Source organism: Protopterus annectens, chromosome 3.part0 (genome assembly GCF_019279795.1).
Source record: "Protopterus annectens isolate FY-2018-M chromosome 3.part0, PAN1.0, whole genome shotgun sequence".
Lineage (NCBI taxonomy): Eukaryota > Metazoa > Chordata > Ceratodontiformes > Protopteridae > Protopterus > Protopterus annectens.
The window spans coordinates 1032038203-1032058943 of record NC_056731.1 but is presented as its reverse complement, the minus strand read 5'-3'; positions in this window follow the sequence as shown (position 1 = coordinate 1032058943).

The following is a 20741-nucleotide window of genomic DNA, read 5'->3' as shown; positions in this document are numbered from 1 at the left end:
GGTTTGCTAATGGTGACATCTCTACTGGTACAGGTTGGGTCACCAACTTTCACATGATGTTTTCTGTCATTGAGCCAATTGGTTACCCATCAACTGACATAAGGGTTAATCCCCAGCTTGGAGGTTTTCTCAATGATACCTGCATTGTGAATTGTGTCAAAACCCTAGGCCAGATCATGATAGGCAGTATGCACTGTCTTACCATCATTCAGGCCTATTACACAGAATCAATGGGCTGTGACAACATCACCAATCACCTATGGTGTGACTCAGCACATACACCTTCCTGATATGGTAGAATACACAGTTCAACACACAATCCACATGGCCTATGTTCCCATACAAGGGTGTACATCAACATGCATCTACCTGAGTTGGGGGGGGGGCAGCACATGATGCATGAAGGTATAGAGACATCCTGACTCTCTTAGACTGTGAGGTAGACCAACATGTCATCATGGACCTCTTCTACATGTGTACTAGTAATATTACAGGTGTGTGCAACAGACCTATGTGAGTTGTTAATGCTACATGAAGTCTGTTACATCTGACAGATGTCCTCAAAGAGGTCATCGAGGGCATGCATGTTAACAACATTATCATCTGGGGGAAACTGACCAGGTCAAGGCATTTGACACAAATCCACACTGAGGTATTCAATCAGCACTGTCATATGTGGCCATAAATAGCTATATCACCAAAAAGTTAGACCAGTCTATAACATATGTGGCATCACACTATGTTGAAATGTGTGATCTACATGTCAGGTCCAGTGATCAGGTCGGTACATCAGGGATGTCTGCTAGGCCCTTTCCTGCCCATTAAGTGACTGACATCACAGATGACATGCACATGATGTGTCTAAACAGCTGCCTGAAGGACTACAGATTGTTGGCAATCATTAACTCCAACTGTGATATTAGTATAATAAAGACAGTATCAACCTATACCAAAAAATTGCTGCCACAGCCATGACAACACCTGCATTGACAAGAAACATGGAGGGATTTGTTGAATCGGGAAAAAAACAAACCACCCAAGTATATTGTGGACATCACACTATAATCAGAGCAAGAGGTATATGACCCATGTCCTGGGAATGATGGTAAATTATACATCCACCAGCATGTGGTCACAGTTGTGACTACTCCCTTGAATGTAACACAAGTACTGGGTATGTGAAGGACATTCACTTCAGAGGCCATAATGCCTTCATGTTTCCCAGCCTTCATCACACCAATAATTGTGTACAATGTACCCTTCTTCAAGTACCTCCCTACACATCTTCCAGTGATATGTAACTAAAGTGTAGCAGCTTTGTCACAGTGTCCTGTCACACAGGTTATTGGCCATACTTAGGTATTCTTCTGTAGAATAAACATGACTGTCTAATGGTGTGGAAAACCATCCAGGTTGTTACACCAGATGCATTTGTGCTACCTGTTCTGCTTATGCACACACTACATACATAGGTGTTTGACAACATTGATGCCATGTATATCATTCATGACAGTGTGGATTATGCCATATACATATATATATATATATATATGTATATATATATATATACATATATATATATATATATATGTATATATGGGTCTACTTGAAAACACGGACACGCCAAAACACCGATGACGAGAACACTGAGACTGGAAGATCGACAACTGAGATGACCAACAGTTTAAAAGCACAAAACTTCACATGCCCGACAAACCACAATCCCGAGAATCAACAAAACAAAACAAATACCTTTTCTGAAAAAAACACACACAACACAAGCACACCAAAAACCTTACAAACCTACACTAAACCTTACATACACAACTATCTATGCACTAACCTTAACGCAAACCCTAAACCTGAGGTTCGTCACTATCGCACACTCACCTAACCTGCACCCTAACCCTAACTCACTTAACCCTAAAGTCTGTCACTATCGCACACTTACCTTACCCACACCCCAACCCTAACTCACTTAACACGCCCCTAACCCTAAAGTCTGTCACTATCGCACACTTACCTTAACATGTCCTTTGACCTTTTCCTCATAACATTTTTGTTTTCTGGCAAATCATTGGCATGTCATTGTGGAATGAAGTCAGAAACTGATGACTGACATTTGAGTTTCAAACCTAAAGCTCTTCAGAAAGCTAATGCTAATGTGCAGCCTATTTTTCTATCAACTTTCTTTGTCTGGAGGTGCAATATTAAAAATCTGTCCTTATTTTCTGGTTAATGTCCCTGCATTATGTTGGCCTTTATGGACATATGTTGCACTAACAGATTCACAGCTATCTGTGAAGTCCCAGTGGTCATTGTGGCATTCCACACAAATCTGTGGACAGTAGGTACACTGCTTTAAACAGAATTTTATCCGCATTTGTTTACGCAGCTTTTTGGTTGGCAACACTATTGCCAGCCATGAAACCTAACTTAGGTACGTCATTAATATGCATTGCATGCTACCACTCACCACACTCCATCACGCAAACATGTAAACTCCATGTAGGCACTGGGCGAAGCCTGCATGGAGTTTATTAAATCCTGGAGATTTTTTTAATATCTTGTTTAGAAATCACTTATTTTAGTGTACATGTTGAGTCCATTCTTCCTAAAATATATAATAAAGATTCACTTTCTTCCCTTATACGGAACTAAATTTGACCTTTATATCAAGTCTGCTAACTCTAAAATTCATCACAGGTTAGGAATGGTTTATTTAATTTATTTAACATTTGTTAACTGGAAAAGTCCGACTTGGAAATAAGCCAATTTTCAGCGGAGGCCTGGGGAGAAATACTCCAGACGCATGTCTTTGTAATGTGGGAGGAAACCAGAGCTCCCGAAGGAAACCCACACGAATGCAGGGAGGGCATGCAGACTTCACACAGAAGGCACCCCAGCCAAATCTGTCTTAGCACATACTGCAGTTTTCTTTAGACAACTTTGCTTGTTGCTTACCATCTTACAGTCATTCCACACTTTAATAAATATCCATGCTATTACTGCTCAAAAGCTAGAGTAGACCTACAGTCAAATATCATTCTTATTTGAAGATTACCATCTAAATGCCATTATTGCAAAGCATTAGATGGAGTTCAGTGGCTACATTAGCAATAATATAGATGAAGCTTGGCTTGATCACAAATATTTCTGATTAAGAAACTGACCTAATATAAGCAAACTCCATTTTGTACAGATTATTCTGGTGTTTAAGATCATCACATTCCAGTATTGCCAAAATATCATTGCCAGAACAGAGGCAGTGATCCACATTTTCTCTGGTTGCAGCAAATCCATGGAACAAGTATCCCCTGCCCTTAAGATAAACATCAAAAAGAACATCTTTTAAATCAGCCATCATACCTTAGTTTAATCAGAGCTACAAATGTCCATGAATTACTAGACATAAAATTAACGTTTGGCTTTCTTTCTTTTAACTCCTATCACTTTTCTATGTGCAGCCATTCAATTGATATTTACTTCTCACTTTTGCAATATTTCTCCCAATAACCTCATCCATTCTGCCAGATTTTCTTATATGTGTTTTTGTTCCTTCGTTTTTATTCTCCTGATTTCTTCCTCCTTATGAAATGACTTCTCTACTTCTATGTCCCAAGTCCTTCACTTTTTATTTGTTTATTTATATGTTTTATTGGGCAAATCATTTATAATTTTTATTAAGATCTTCTATTCATACAAAGTGAATGGGGTATTCAGCTCCTCTAACCTTGCAAGCTACATTGTACTGTTGTGTCTGTTTAAATTGGTTGACATGTATCACTGTATGTATTAGATGCATGCTATATTGACCCAACCCTATTTGCATGCTTTTGCAGAATAATGAAGCTTTTCGCACAGACCTCTACTGAAACTGGATCATGCTTAGTTGAAATTCTCATGCAGTAGAAATAAGAAGCAGAAGAAATAACCAAGAATTCAGTAGTAAATGAGAAATGCTGCTGCATGTATAACTAAAACGACAGAGTAAAGTGTGTCTCTTATTATCATGCCTTATGCAGCTTGCAGCTTGGTATAGTTAATTTGTGTTTCTCTGTATGTATTTTGTTAAGTATCAACGTCACTCTTTGAGGGTTGTCTGTCATGTGTATTTCTGTCCTCCTCATCATCTACCCACATCACTTCTGGCTCTAAAGCTTATCAACATACTTATATGTGATCTCCCTACCTACCCCTGTAGTCCCATTCTGTTTAACCAAACCAAGTTTCTAAAAAGTTTTATAAAGTAAAAGTCAAGGACATTGAGGAGTAATGTAGTTGGAACACTGGTATGCCCTTAAGAGATCATCTGCATATGTCCCATTGGCCTACACTACAGGAGGTTTAAGATACTACAAGGTGAAGACTCAAGCTTGGTGTGGTCTTTCTTGCAGTTTGTATTGAAAGGTTTTCTCTATGTGACCATGTTATTTATTTATTTTATTTATTTATTTATTTTACATTTGTTGACCGGGCTAGTCCAGCTGGATAATTTCCATTTTCAGTGGAGGCCCGGGGAGAAAAGCTCCACAGATTAAAATAAGGTTATAGAGATTAAACAATTACAATAAATGTGAGAAACTAAGACAGTGGGCAACAATGCATATATATTAGTTTAGATAAAGTAATACAAAACATATAGTACTATCTACGTATTGAGAAAGGCATTAATTGTTTACAGTACTATTGTGTGAGAATAGGGTAATTACTCATTTTAAAATGTATATACATAATTATAACAGACAAAATATTTTTTTTTTTTTTTTTTAGAGCAATAGAAATAGTACAGTCATACAGTTGTAATGTCATTTGTGTTGACAGAGAAAGATAGTTTTGAAATAAGAAATTCTGATAGTAAAAAGAATAAAGTAGATTAGTCTGGGTTGGTACAAGAGCAAAGCCAGAAGTTGGTCAGATGTAAAAAAAGTTGTTTTTTAAAAAGATGTAAGGAGCCAAGAGCAGTAATGTGTGAGGGGAGGTTATTCCATATTTTGCCTACAGAGTTGGAGAAAAGGCAGTTACCTGCAGAATTTGTGATCCTGGTTGTGTTGACTTGTAGCTTTTCGGCGGAGCGCAGTTGTTTCAAGTTATTATAGGGGGTCAAGAGGTTACTAAGAGCAGGTGTCTTAGATGGTTGATATAGAATGTTATGTGTTACTACTAGTTGTTGATAGATAAGTTTATTAGGAAGTTCCAACCAGTGTAACTGTTTTAAGTTTGTACAGTGGTGTGTTCTATACTGAGATGCTGTGTCAAAACGTGCTATGTTGTGGTAGGATGTAGACAGTTTCCTAAGGTTGCTTTTAGAGAGGTTAGTGTAAATGGAGGAAGCATACAGAAGGGTAGAGATAAGATGTGATTGTGCTAAGGTGGTCCGTGCTTCTGGAGTAAGGAAGGGTTTAATTCTGTACAGTGAACCGATCTTTTTATTAACTGCTTTTATAGTGTTATTGATGTGATAATCATAGCTGAGATTATTATCAATAGTGACACCAAGCAGTTTGGTAGTGGAGTCAGGGGAGATGAGGGAGTTGTCACTTGCAGTAATAGTAAAGTTTAGTTGAGAAGATTTGTGGGTAGGTGAGAATAGTAAAAGTTTTGTTTTCTTGGGGTTGAGTAGTAGACATCTTTTTGAGAACCACTGTTCGACGGTAGAAAAGGTAGATTGTGTCAGTGACTGGAGTTCAGATTGAGAGGAGGCTGTGCAAATAATGGTGGAATCATCTGCATATTGTATACAGGTAGTGTTTTGGATAGATGATTGAAGATCATTAATAAAGATAGAGAATAAGAGTGGGCCTAGTACAGATCCTTGAGGTACTCCTAGAGAGATGGGTAGCAGAGCAGATAGAGAATTTTTCCATAGTACTGCTTGTTGTCGGTTTTCAAGATAGGATGAGAACCAGGTTAAGGAAGAGAAATCTAAGGCAAGGGATTTTAATATGTGAAGAAGAAGTGTATGGTTGACCATGTCAAAGGCTTTAGACAGGTCTAGAAAAAGAGAAGAGGTTAGTTTGTTGTTGTTACGGTTACAGTTGATGGTGTTGGTAAAGGAAAGTAGTGCAGTAGTAGTACTATGTGAAGGTCTAAATCCATGTTGAGTGTTAGCTAGTAGGTTGTTTTGAAGGAGATGGTTAAGTAGTTGTTTCTGTATACATTTTTCCATGATTTTAGCTAGTGGAGATAATAGTGCTATAGGGCGATAGTTAGAAAGGTCAGTGGATTTGCCTCCTTTGTGTAGGGGTATTATATGTGATATCTTCCAAATAGTTGGAAAAGTACTTTCTTTTATGGATCTATTTATTAGGATAGAAACAGGGTAGGCAATAGATTTAGCTGCTATTTGAAGGAATTCAGCAGGAAGTTTGTCTGCTGAGGGGTAGTGGGTTTAAGTTTTTGTAAGAGAGATTGAATGTATGAGGTGGATATGGGTTGAAGTTGGAGGGGAAGAAGGGAATTATTTAAGTTACTTAAGAGCAGTTGCGAAGCATCCGGAGATAAGTGGTTAGCTAGACTTTGTATGGAAGTAGTAAAGAAGGTATTGAAGTTGTTAGCTATTAACGAGGGATTTTCAGAGTCTAAATCCTGTGGGTTTGGTGTAACTACTTTGCCTGGGGTAAGTAGATTAGTGATAGTAGACCAGAACTTTTTCGGTTCCTTTTTGGTGGATTGCTGAAGTTCGAGGTAATAATTCTTTTTATCGGAGAGGATAGATTTTTTGGTATTGTTTCTAAGCTCTCTAAAGGTTTCATGATCTGTTGGGTTTCTAGAGGAACGCCATTTTTTCCAAGATTTATTTCTCAGTTTGATTTTTTGTTTAGTATTAGTAGTTAGCCAGGGTGCTGTTTTGGTCTTTGTTCTAATGGTACGACTTGGGGCATGTAGATTTAGGATTGCGAGGAATGCTGAGTTGAAATGTTCAACGGCATTGTTAAGTGAGAGGTGTTTTAGTGGGGTCCAGTTGTAATGTGAAAGTTCTGTTTGGAACTGTTCAGGATTAAATTGTTTTTTTGAATATAGTGTTCTCTGAGAGGTAGGTAAGTTTAGATTAGTCTTAGTCCTAATGACATAGGTGAGGGAGTGATCGCTAAGGTCATCAGGAAGGATGCCAGTTTGGTAGGTTTGTAGGGGAGAGTTGGTAAGAATCCAGTCTAGGGTGGTTTCTTTTTTGCTCTTAGTATTTATTCTAGTGGGACTATCAATTAGTTGTTTGAAACCATAAAGGTTTATATGGGAAGTAGGGGTAGTATTGTTACAAGATTTCCAATCAATGTTAAAGTCCCCAAGGACTAGTGTTTCTTGGGGGAGGGTATTAGAGAGTTGTTCAAGAAGTTGTTCTAAAGTAGGGATGTTATTTCCAGGGGGAGGTATGCACAGATGATGTTTATTGCTTTAATAGTATTAATTTGAATTTTGGAGCAGATTATTTCAGCATTGTTTGTTTGGGTTAGGGTAAGGTCAAGAAGAGAAAGCTTCAGGTTTGTTTTATATACAATAGCTACTCCACCTCCCTTCCTGGAGGTACGGTCAAGTCTAATAATGTTGTATCCTGGTGGGGTGATTTCAATGTCTTTAATTGAAGATTTTAGCCAAGTTTCTGATAAGCATAGAATGTCAAATTTGTGGACATCTAATAGGGCATGGAGTTGACTAAGTTTGTTACAGATGCTACGTATATTGAGATGGGCCAAGGTTAATAAGTTAGAGTGTGTAGTGGATGAAATAGAGAAGGGTTTGATATGATTTTTGTGAGTTTTTGTAGTAGTAGCTTGAGGGCCTGGGTTGGGGTGTATGTCACCATCTAGTAGTAGATGGAGTAGTGTAAAATAGTTTTCAACTTTATATTTTAGGAGGGTGTCGAATATTTTCTTTGTTTTAGTTTTTGGTACTTTGTAGTGTAATAGCCTATGGTATTTGGCAAATAGGTAGATAGATTGTGTGGATGTGTGTATGAAGGTTGGAGTTGTGGAAATAGTAGTTGTACTGGTATGTTTTGATGGAAGGGAGAGGGAGGCAGTTATGGAGTGTTCATAGGAGGTTAAGAAGTAAGTAGTGATGAGGGGGAATAATAGTAAGAAGGAGATAGGTAATTTCAATTGGGACTGGAAGATAGCTGTAGTCATGATAAATTAGTTGTAAGTTTGAGTGTGGTTTGATGGTATGTTGTAGGTGGAAGTGCTGTGAGGATTTGGGGGAGTTGGTAGTGGTTGTATTATTTTAGGTGTGTTAAATAGAGAGGTGGGGCAGGTTATAATAGGTAAGTAGGTGTGGCTAATTATAGGGTGGTACACAATTTGAGGATGAGTGCGATTGGGTGTAAGAAGTATGAGGTGTGTCTAGAGGCTAGTTAAATGTAGGACCCCTGGGGGTGGGTGGGAATTGGGGGTAGGGTGGGGAGCGGAGTGAGCCCGCAGGGCGAACGGAGCAGGAAGAAACAGCTAAAGAAAAGAGAAGGAGGGGAAACAATCAGACATGGAGGTAAGTGAGGTAAATGTTATTCTTTGTACTGGATGTTATTTGTTATATTTTGCAGGTACTTTAATGTTTATGGACATGATATTTGATTTTATGCTTTGGGTTTATTAAGTATAGACAAACAATCTGTATATGCTGTATTAATGAGGTGAGGAAAAAGGCTGAATCATAGTATGTATACAGCTAGTGGTGTTTGGTATTATTGGCTTGAATGTATCCATAAAGACTTTAAAAGTAAAAAGTAATGGATTATCAGAAGCCACTCATCTGAAACACTGGTATATTCTTAAGAGGCCATTTGCATATATTTCGTGTATTCTTGAGAGGTCATTTGCATATATTTCATGGGTGTTCAGTACAGGAGGTTTACAGTATTACACTGTGAAGACTAGCTTTTCAAGGTATTCCTTATAGTTATTTGTGGACATCTACTAGCATATATTTTTAATGGGCAGCTCTGCTATGTACTCATTAAGTCAGCTTACTGTTTTAAATCATAGATCCAGAGTAGGAACACAATAATAAGCAGTGAGTACAAAAATGACAGGCATCATGTATTGGTGGCTGGTAAGATTCCCTTAACAGAGTGAACAATCATCATACTACAAAGCACAGAATATCATGTCAGTCCACCTTTAGCTATAAATAGTCTGTGAGCCTTATGTTTTCCTTTCCTTATGTTTTCCACCACAAGCCACACATGATGAATCCTGCACAATTTTCTCCATAGACTAAGCAAACTGGCCATTAGGCACTTCATCTAATAACCAATCCTGAATTCAGATCACTGAAAACACAGACAGACATCTTGCCTCTGAACCATTGGACTAATCTGAGCTCTCACTGCCCGTCTGTCTTTGTACCCTATTATTTATATATCTTAATTACTTTTATTACAGGCTTGTTTTACCACATAACTTCCATGCCTAATTTCTTGGACTACAGAAACCTATTACTCATCTTGTTATGAAAGAGGCCTGCTATTTACTCATCCTGTTATGAAAGAGGCCTGTTATTTTTAAGTCAGCAACATAGTTCTCTCTAACCTAAAGGAGAAGTCTGATTTTGCCATGCTGTCCTGATTTGCTCAATGCCAGATTAAGAATAAAGAGGTGATTAGTCATGTACCATTTCTTAGCATTCTAACATTCATTTTCTGGTTAATAGTGATTATTTGAAGTGTTGTCACTGAGATAAACTCCTTTTTATGTAGATTATCATGCTGGAACAACCATGGCCACCTTTTATACATGCCATATCTACATGGTGCATAGGTCAACATTTGCTGCATTACATCACTTGATTCTTAGTTTGTCAGCATGAGTGTGATTGGTATAGAGTCTCTATGGTCTTTCATATGAAAAATGCTTACATTTTTTTATGTCAGATGCTCCTATTTCCTTTGACATCTGAAACACATAAACTAGATGAACTGATGATAATCCTCAAAATTATCCACAGATGTAAATTCTACGTGACTGAGTCTATGCGGATGCCATGTGGCAGAATGTAATCATATAAAGGATTAGTTCCTCCAGCTACACTGATACTAAAGATAAGCTCATATTATCCGTTACCCTGACATGCATAAAGAGCATACCTTTCAACTGTTCACATTTTTGCAGAATGTCCAGATTTATGCCTCTTATTTTTGATCTGTTCCTCCTAAAATTTGTGGATTTCTGATAAATCATGGAGGAATGAAGTCAGAAAATAATGACATAGATTTGAGCTTTAGACTTCATAGCCTTAAAAAATGCATGCTAACACAAATCCTGTTATTTTGGCAACTTTTTAAGTTTATCAGAGCAATATTTAAAATATGTTTCTAGGTACTTGCGTATTATCGCAACCAGATTTCTAAGCTGGTGTAATACGTAAAGTTATTGCGAAACGAGTTCATCTTAAAGTGAAAAGTGTTGTGTACACTCTAAATTACTATTGTGTCACATTGCTTCTGGAACAGGAACAGGAATAAAGGCTAAATTTATCTTCCTGGGTAGCGTCCTTTAGCGCTATAACTCAATGCAAAATTTCAAAATAGCAGCTATTCAGGCTACCAGATTTACTGTTTATACATGTTTTCATGAGTTTCATGCAGTGAGCTGTGAGACCACTTCCTTCAATTCTTTACATGCTTTTAGCTGTATCAATTATCTTTACTTACATTTACTCTGCACCTCAAATTCATCGTTAAAGCACAGCTTTCTCTCCATCTGCACCACATGTTTCTGCCTAGCTGTTCATGTTTATTTGGCCATGTGGTATACTGTCTCCCTCTATAGAGCACAAGTTATCTGTCTCCTTGAAAAACATTGATGTGTAGCCCAGCCATTACAAATTCAGACTTAATATCCTTCAGAAAACACATGCGTAAACAAAAGGTGTTATTGTATCAAGTTTGTAAGTTTATTACAGCAGCTTAAGGACACCTTAAAGGAATTGACATGTTTTATTCTGCCGCTGTCACTTGTTGTTTAGGACAGACAGAATTTGTTCAGTAATGTGGGATCCGACCATTACTGTCATACAGGGTGCTGAATATTTCCTAAGGTCAGATTGCGAGTGCTGTACTTGAAAGCAGAACAGCGAAAACTAAAAAGGGTTACTAAAGCAACAGGGACTGAGCTTAGTGGGAGAATGAGGACTGTAAAAGGGCTTCGCCGTGATGAAGCTGACTGAAGCTTTGTGAATTATACAGGAATGTTCTTTCCTCAATTATTTTAAACCAAGACAGGAGTTAGATTACAGTATAAAATAATACAACATTAAATGCTCGTTTATGTTATATAGGTTACAACTTGCTGAGAACTGACACAAAGGAAGCATTTCTTCATGTCCAGCCATGGTTGCGATAATACATAAGTACCTGTTTCTATTTTTGAGCCTTTGTCCCCGATTATTTTAGGCTTTGCCCAGATTTCTTGTGCTACAAGGTTAAGAGGTATGATAAAGCAGGTACTGATGAAAGAGTAAGTGCCAAAATACATGCATTCAAGTATTACTAAACATCTTTGTCTTGCATCCTTTTAATCTCTTCTGTTTGTTATCTTTATAACAGATTTTCAAACCCTTCTCTTTCTTCCTAATTTGCCTTTATTGACTCCCAATGCCCATCGCTAAACCCTGATTGCTAGTAGAGTCTGCACCAATATACCATTATACATCAAATACTTAGAAATTAAGGAGTCCTGATTACACCTTACATATTTACATCCATGTCAAGGACCATGCAGAATGATAGCACTCTGTTTATGATATGTTATAATAAACTGTGACATTCACATCTATCATTCCTTCTTTCATGCATTTGCACCTCATTTATCATATTCTGGTTCAGTAGGGAACTCAGCCTATGCAACTTCCACACTTAAAACATCCCCTTCCTCAGTTTAGAGGATCTGTAGATCCAGGAGACAAGATGGAAGGTGGTGCAGCAAAGCCACTTGGCTTGCCCTGGATCCAGAGTCTATTACTCCGGAGAAGTACAGGCCATAAATGGTGTGGGGATTGTGCTGAGGGAGAGTCTTAAGAAGGGATGTCATCAGAATTAATAACAGACTCATGGCAATTCTACTCCAACCTAATGATAGGGCTGTATTCATAATCACAGCCTAGGCCCCACAGCAGGGTTGTGATATTGAGGAAGAAAATGCATTCATACAGCAATTGTAGGAGCTATTAGATCAAGCAGGACAGCATGAATTGGTGTTGATAATAAGAGACCTGACTGCACATATCAGGACAAACAGAACAGGGTCCACATGGGTGAGGCAACAGGAATAAAGAAAGAGAGGCTATTCTAGACTTCTGTCTGGCAAACGGCTTGATAATAGCACACATATGGTTCAAAAAGAGAGACAGTCACAAGATCACATACAAGAGTGACCAACATGCAACTCAGGTATACTCAGGTATACTTCCTCCTAGTAAGCCAGGTATGGAAGTAAGGTACATAAGGAAAGCTGGTAGTGGAATGTAGAAGTCTAGGAAGTCATCAAAAGAAACAAGTGCAGGAAACAGTTGGAGATAGAAAAGACAGACCAGGCTAGGAAGGATTTCTGGTTGGATAACATAGAGGCTAAGAATGAGGTTGCAATAGCAAAGAAAAAGGCATCAGAGGCACTCTACCAGCTTGCTTCTGGAAAGTGATTCAGTAGATGGCACAAAGAAACTATATCAGGTTACAAGGTAAAGACAGAAAAATAGAGAAGATAGTCAGACACCCTTCAAAAGGGATACCAGCAGTAACCTACTCATCAGTCCACAGGACATCAAAGGCAGATGGAAGGAGTACCACCAGCAGTCTCTGAATGAAGAAAACCCCACAGAAGCTGTACTGCCCTCACACACAGAAGAAGAGGAGGAGGAGCCCACCATAGAATAAGTAAGAACAGCACTAAGGAAAAAAGTCAGGGAAAGCAGCAGGCTCAGATGAGGTTACAACAGATATGATAAAAGATGTTAGGTGAAAAAGGGGAGAAAAGGCTCCTGAGGGTACTCATAACAGTGTGGAGAGATAGGCATAGCCCAGATGACAGAAGAATAAGCATACTAGTGCAGTGTTTAAGAACAAAGGGAGCATTCACAACAGTGGGAAGTACAGAGGTATCAAACCCCTGTCACATTGATTTAAAGTCCTGGAGATGGTAATTGATAAACCCATATGCAGAGTAGTTAAAAGTACAATGGGAGATGAGCAGTTCAGATCAGGATGCAGCACACCTGACCTGATGTTTGCAGTGAACAGATAGTCATAAAGAAGCAAGAGGTGAGGAAAGAGTGCAACTGGGCATTCCTAGACTTAGAGAAAGCATATGACAAAGTCCCAAGAAAGCTGATTCGGGTAGTCCTGTGGTGGTTTGAAGTCATTGAAACATTGGTAGAATTAGTGCAAACTATTTACAAGGACCCAGTGACTCAAGTGTGAACAGTGTTTGGTCTCACAGAGGGGTTCTCAGTAGAACTGGGTGTGCATCAGAGTGCAGCTCTGATCTGACTGCTGTTCATACTGGTGATGGATTACATTAGCAAACAGGTCAGAGGAGACAGATCAACAAAGTTGCTGTATAAAGATGATGTGGTATTACAGGCAGACTCTGCAAGAACTTCAGCAAAGGATAGTGGGATAGAATACAAAGCTGAAGGCACATAAATTGAAACTAAGCACATATAAGACAGTTTAATGGCAGCAAATTGGGCAAATCAAAAGAAGCTGAGAATTGAAATACAAGGGAAATAGTGGAACAGATCAAAGCTAGAATCAGAGAGGCTGCAGCCAACAGGCACATCATGTCAGGTGTAGTATATAACACAAGAAGGCCAACAAAGTTGAAAAGTAAGGTGTATAAAATAGTGATGTGACCAGTACTATTGTATGGTACAGCAACCTGGACAGTAAAGGCCGAGCAGTTGAAGAAGATAGAGGTGATGAAGATGAAATGCCTGAGATGGGTAGTAGGATGCTCACTGTGGGACAGATGAAATTTGAATATAAGAGCAGAAGCAAAAATAGCTCAAAATGCAGAACAAGTCAAAGAGAACAGATTTTGGTGGTTCAGGCACATGTGTGGAAAAGCAGAACACAATTTAGTGAAGACAATTCATGACAGACAGGAAGAAGGCAAGAAGAAAAGACTATGTACCGCAAAGAGGTAGATAGATTGTGTGAGAGGAAACCTGTGACAGTCAGACATGAAAGTAGAAACCGGTAGGAATGTGTCACTGAATAGAGAGAGAGAGAGAGAGGAGAGAGAGAGAGAGAGAGAGTGAGGAGAGATGGCAATAATTGATATTACACCCCATCCTCATGTAGAAAATGGAAAAAAAAAGGCTTGTTGATGATAATGATGATGACAAGAGGACATAGTAACTCTGGAAATGGGGGAATCCACAGCCAAAGCTCAAACCAGAGTATGCAGACCTGTGATTAAGCAATGTTAACCTCAGCTGCACTTTGACAACCTATGCCTATATCAGTTACTGAGAAAGGAACAAGCAAATGCATACTTCCAGATTTCTCCTTTACCAGATAAATACATAACTTAATTCTAACAGAAATCAGGAAAGGAAAGTACAAAAATACAGTAGTTTAGTAAGCACAGTATGCATTGTTCACAAGCTCCATAAAATGGCCTGCAAAGAAGGATGATATGGAAAGGGAAGTGTTTAATAGCCAGCAGTCTGATGTTTCTTCATTGCTGTGGATGAGGAACTCATTTACATCATTTTTAACAAGATGCACATGACTAAGGGCACTGAGACTTGAAAGTCAAGGCTGACCTACAGCCACATCTACTATTTGTGATTAACTGCATGTAGTAACATGGGCTCAGTCTGCATGAGCAGTTATAAAGAGGTAACATGGACACTGTGTGTGACTAGTTACATGAAGTAACCTGGGCACTCTGTGTGACTAGTTGCAAGAAATAGGGTAAATCAGTATGGTTACAATATGGGTGATTAGTTACATGTAATAACCAATAGCATTAGGCAACAGTGCCTGACAGAAATGATTACTAGGTTTGTGAAGAAAATTTTGAAACCATTAGACAATGAAAGAAACAGCTGCATTCAAGACACCACTTGTTTTCTTTGCATTTTGTCAGATTAGTGTGACTTAACAATGTTTTATTCACTGTGGATGTCAAATCACTCTACACAAACATCCCACACAGGGATGACATTGCTGCCTGTCTTAGGTGCGTACAAGAGAGAACAGATCATCACAACATTACTCCAGATAATTTGACAAATGATACACTTTATTCTGATGCATAACTTTAATTTTAATGGAAAACGTTATTTCCAGCCTCTGGGCTCTGCAATGTGCACCAGAATGCTTCACAATATGCAAACATCTTCATGGCAAATCTAGAAGAGTAATGTCTTCAACACTGTGCAGAGACCATTTGTTTATTTCCATTTTAATGACACTTTATTTGGAATCTGGACATATAACATTAACACCCTCAAGCAATTCCACCAAGAACTCAACAGAATCCATCCATTTATTCCTGAATGCAAGTAGAAACTTCCCTGATATTAAGGATACTATAACCAATGGGGCATAAATGTCTACAGAAAACTGATAGATGCATCTGCACTTAAGCAGTGATCATCCCAGTCATATAAGGAAGTCAGTTATTTACAGTCAATTACTTCAGTATAGCTGCATTTGGTCTAGTGAGGCAGAAATAGACATACATTTGGCACAACTGAAAGACATGCTTGCTGAAGGCCTCTCTTCCAGGGAGTCTATCAGGACAGTAGACAGCAATACATCAACCACAAGAACATCGGTTCATCTATTACAAAAAAAAAAAAAAAAAAAAAAAAACTTACAACAGAATTCCGACACATAATCCAGAACTTAATACTTTACAAAATTATGAGGGGTTTCGAACCAATGATCAGCAAGCATTACAAGTTAAGAATTATTTTTCAAGCACTTTCACTACTCTGTTAAATAACCTGCAAATCTAAAGAATCTTCTTGTAAGAAGCTGACTTAGACCAGAGCAGAATTTAGTCCAAAATCTCACTAAACCATGGAGACCAACTTTATTAGAAGTAGTGAATATAGTAACAGAGATAAAACAACTGAAACTGGGATCTTTAGAAAAGACAAGGAGGAAACTAGCAAACTACATAGGAAAAAATGGCAATTGTGGTAACAATATATGCAGAGCAGGAATGAGGTTTAAGAGGCAGGATTTGAATGAGCCATATAATGCTTGGCTGACAATGACGATGGTTTATAAGTGATGTATAACATTTACAATTACAGTTGTTTCAATGGTGTCTGTGATGTAAACTGTTTGCATCTAAAGTGATATAATTTTGTATATTTTTCATTTATATAAATGTAAGATTGCCTTTGTCATATGTGTAAATTTAATAAAGATGTTTGGGAAAAAAAAAACATGCGACCATCTAAGGCACAAAACATGTCAGATAAAGTGTTTTCAACATAATAACTTCATAGAACAGAAGTTTCAAAGAACGGGATTTGTTTACATGCACTTCTAAAAACATGGCTTATGTAATCATATGCAGGAAATGTTCAAAGGCAGGTTATACTGAAGAGACAGGTCAGTTACTCAGAACTAGGATGAATTTCCATAAACACAGATATAAGTAAACTAACTGACAAGTCAGTGGCAGCACACTTTTTTTCTTTCTGATCATTCTGTATTAGCTATTACAGTTACAGTTCTTCGAGGATATTTCTATATAACTTTTGAATGAAGAGCAATGAAGATTAAGCTAATTCCATAGTTCAACCTGACAGTCAGTGGTTTGAAAGGGAATATTGGTTTTATAAGTCAATATAGCACTTGTGAAATTTTTTTTTTTTTTTTTATCTACTACATTCAACGCAAATAAGATGTACTGAAGAACAGCAGATGTTTCTTATTTTGTTAATGTATGATTTTATGATGAATTTACCCTGAATCCAACTGCTGACTATCTCAGAAAGTTAAAAGCTGAACTGCAAGATTACTAATTTTTTTTCTTCTTGCACCTATGTTTAACAAATGAGATGGGAGTTATTATTTTCACACCAGATAACATTCAGTCAGAACATAACTTTAAGTTTAACAGTCAGCAAGATATTATAATTCACACAATTTTAACCATATGTCAAAACATGTTTATTACTGCTACACTTCATAGATATCTCTCAGAACTTCAGACTGACAAACATCTCTCTCTCTCTCTCTCTCTCCTTGTCTATCTCTTTCTTTCAGTAGGCTAAACCACCACCGTATAGTGTATCAACTACACACAACATCCTTACATTCTAACTTAATAAGTTCATAGGTGTGTCTAGGCTAATGACCACTGTGACAATCTCTACCAAATTTCTGACAATTTTGGTACTATTGATAAGTGTAAGCAGGGACCTGGGAGATGGACCATTATAGGTGGCCCGTGTTCATTAGAGATATAGGTACCAAACTACAGATGAATTTCCTGTTCACCATCCAGTTGTCTAAGTTACACCTGAATTGGGTTAGGGAGGAACTCTGCTTCACGAGGATGGGGAGCCTATTCCAGACAATGCGCAATCTCTGGGAGACATACCTGTTTCTCCATCAGGTTCTATTTATAGCATAGGCAAGGTTTGCACCTTTAGAATGGAAAATTCTGGTGCTGTTTATTTTGCAGATATGCAGGAGGTTCATCAGAGGAGGGCCTTATAATGCTTTGTATGTCAAGCTTTGTGAAGAAAATTTTGAAACCATTAGTCAATGAAAGAAACAGTTGCGTTCAAGACACCTCTTATTTTCTTTGCATTTTGTCAGATGTGTGACTTAACACTGTATTAGTCAATGTGGATGTCAAATCACTCTACACAAACACCCACACAGGGATGACATTGCTGCCTGTCTTAGGTATGTACAAGAGAGAACAGATCATCACAACATTACTCCAGATAATTTGACAACTTATAGACTTTATTCTGATGCATAACTTTGATTTTAATGGAAAACATTATTTCTAGCCTCTGGGCTCTACAATGTGCACCAAAATGCTCCACAATATGCAAACATCTTCATGGCAAACCTAGAAGAGTAATTTCTTCAACACTGTGCAGAGTCCACTTGTTTATTTCCATTTTAATGACACTTTATTTGGAATCTGGACATATAACATTAACACCCTCAAGCAATTCCACCAAGAACTCAACAGAATCCATCCATTTATTCCTGAATGCAAGTAGAAACTTCCCTGATATTAAGGATACTATAACCAATGGGACATAAATGTCTACAGAAAACTGACAGATGCATCTGCACTTAAGCAGTGATCATCCCATTCACAAAAAGAAGTCAATTATTTACAGTCAATTACTTCAGTATAGCTGCATTTGGTCTAGTGAGGCAGAAATAGACATACATTTGGCACAACTGAAAGACATGCTTGCTGAAGGCCTCTCTTCCAGGGAGTCTATCAGGACAGTAGACAGCAATACATCAACCACAAGAAGATCTGTTCATATATTACAAAAAAAAAAACTTGCGACAGAGTTCTGACACATAATCCAGAACTTACTACTTTACAAAATTATGAGGGGTTTCCAACCAATGCTCAGCAAGCATTACAAGTTAAGAATTATTTTTCAAGCACTTTCACTACTCTGTTAAATAACTCGCATATCTAAAGAATCTTCTTGTAAGTAGCTGACTTAGACCAGAGCAGAATTTAGTCCAAAATCTCACTAAACCATGGAGACCAACTTTATTAGAAGTAGTGAATATAGTAACAGAGATAAAACAACTGGAACTGGGATCTTTAGAAAAGACAAGGAGGAAACTAGCAAACTACATAGGAAAAAATGGCAACCGTGGTAACAATATAAGCAGAGCAGGAATGAGGTTTAAGAGGCACGATTTGAATAGCCATATAATGCTTAGCTGACAATGACGATGGTTAATAATTGATGTATAACATTTACAATTACAGTTGTTTCAATGGTGTCTGTGATGTAAACTGTTTGCATCTAAAGTGATATAATTTTGTATATTTTTCATTTATATAAATGTAAGATTGCCTTTATCATATGCGTAAATTTAATAAAGATGTTTGGGAAAAAAAAAACATGCCACCATCTAAGGCACAATACATGTCAGATAAAGTGTTTTCAACATAATAACTTCATAGAACAGAAGTTTCAAAGAACAGGATTTGTTTACATGCACTTCTAAAACATGGCTTATGTAATCATATGCAGGAAATGTTCAAAGGCAGGTTATACTGAAGAGACAGGTCCGTTACTCAGAACTAGGATGAATTTCCATAGACACAGATATAAGTAAACTAACTGACAAGTCAGTGGCAGCACACTTTTTTTCTTTATGATCATTCTGTATTAGCTATGACAGTTACAGTTCTTTGAGGATATTTCTATATAACTTTTGAATGAAGAGCAATGAAGATTAAGCTAATTCCATAGTTCAACTTGACAGTCAGTGGTTTGAAAGGGAATATTGGTTTTATAAGTCAATATAGCACTTGTGAAATTTTGTTTTTTTTGAGCTACTACATCCAACGCAAATACGATGTACTGAAGAAAAGCATATGTTTCTTATTTTGTTAATGTATGATTTTATGATTAATTTACCCTGAATCCAACTGCTGACTATCTCAGAAAGTTAAAAACTGAACTGCAAGATTACTAATTTTTTTTTCTTATTGCTCCTATGTTTAACAAATGAGACGGGAGTTGTTATTTTCACACCAGATAAAAATCAGTCAGAACATAACTTTAAGTTTAACAGTCAGCAAGATATTATAATTCACACAATTTTAACCATATGTCGAAACATGTTTATTACTGCAACACTTCATAGATATCTCTCAGAACCCCAGACTGACAAACATCTCTCTCTCTCTCTCTCTCTCTCTCTCTCCTTGTCTCTCTATCTCTTTCTTTCAGTAGGCTAAACCACCACTGTATAGTGTATCAGCTACACACAATATCCTTACATTCTAACTTAATAAGTTCATGGGTGTGTCTAGGCTAATGACCACTGTGACAATCTATACCAACTTTCTGACAATTTTAGTACTATTGATAAGTGTAAGCAGGGACCTGGGAGATGGACCATTATAGGTGGCCCATGTTCATTAGCGATATAGGTACCAAACTACAGATGAATTTCCTGTTCACCATCCAGTTGTCTAAGTTACACCTGAATTGGGTTAGGGAGGAACTCTGCTTCAAGAGGATGGGGAGCCTATTCCAGACAATGCGTAGTCTCTGGGTGACATACCTGTTTCTCCATCAGGTTCTATTTATATCATAGGCAAGGTTTGTGCCTTTAGAATGGGTAATTCTGGTGCTGTTTATTTTGCAGATATGCAGGAGGTTCATCAGAGTAGGGTCTGATAATGCTTTGTACGCCAAGCTTTGTGAAGAAATTTTTGAAACCATTAGTCAATGAAAGAAACAGTTGTGTTCAAGACACCACTTATTTTCTTTGCATTTTGTCAGATGTGTGACTTAACACTGTATTAGTCACCAGATGTCAAATCACTCTACACAAACATCCCACACAGGGATGACATTGCTGCCTGTCTTAGGTATGTACAAGAGAGAACAGATCATCACAACATTACTCCAGATAATTTGACAACTTATAGACTTTATTCTGATACATAACTTTGATTTTAATGGAAAACATTATTTCTAGCCTTTGGGCTCTGCAATGTGCACCAAAATGCTCCACAATGTGCAAACATCTTCATGGCAAA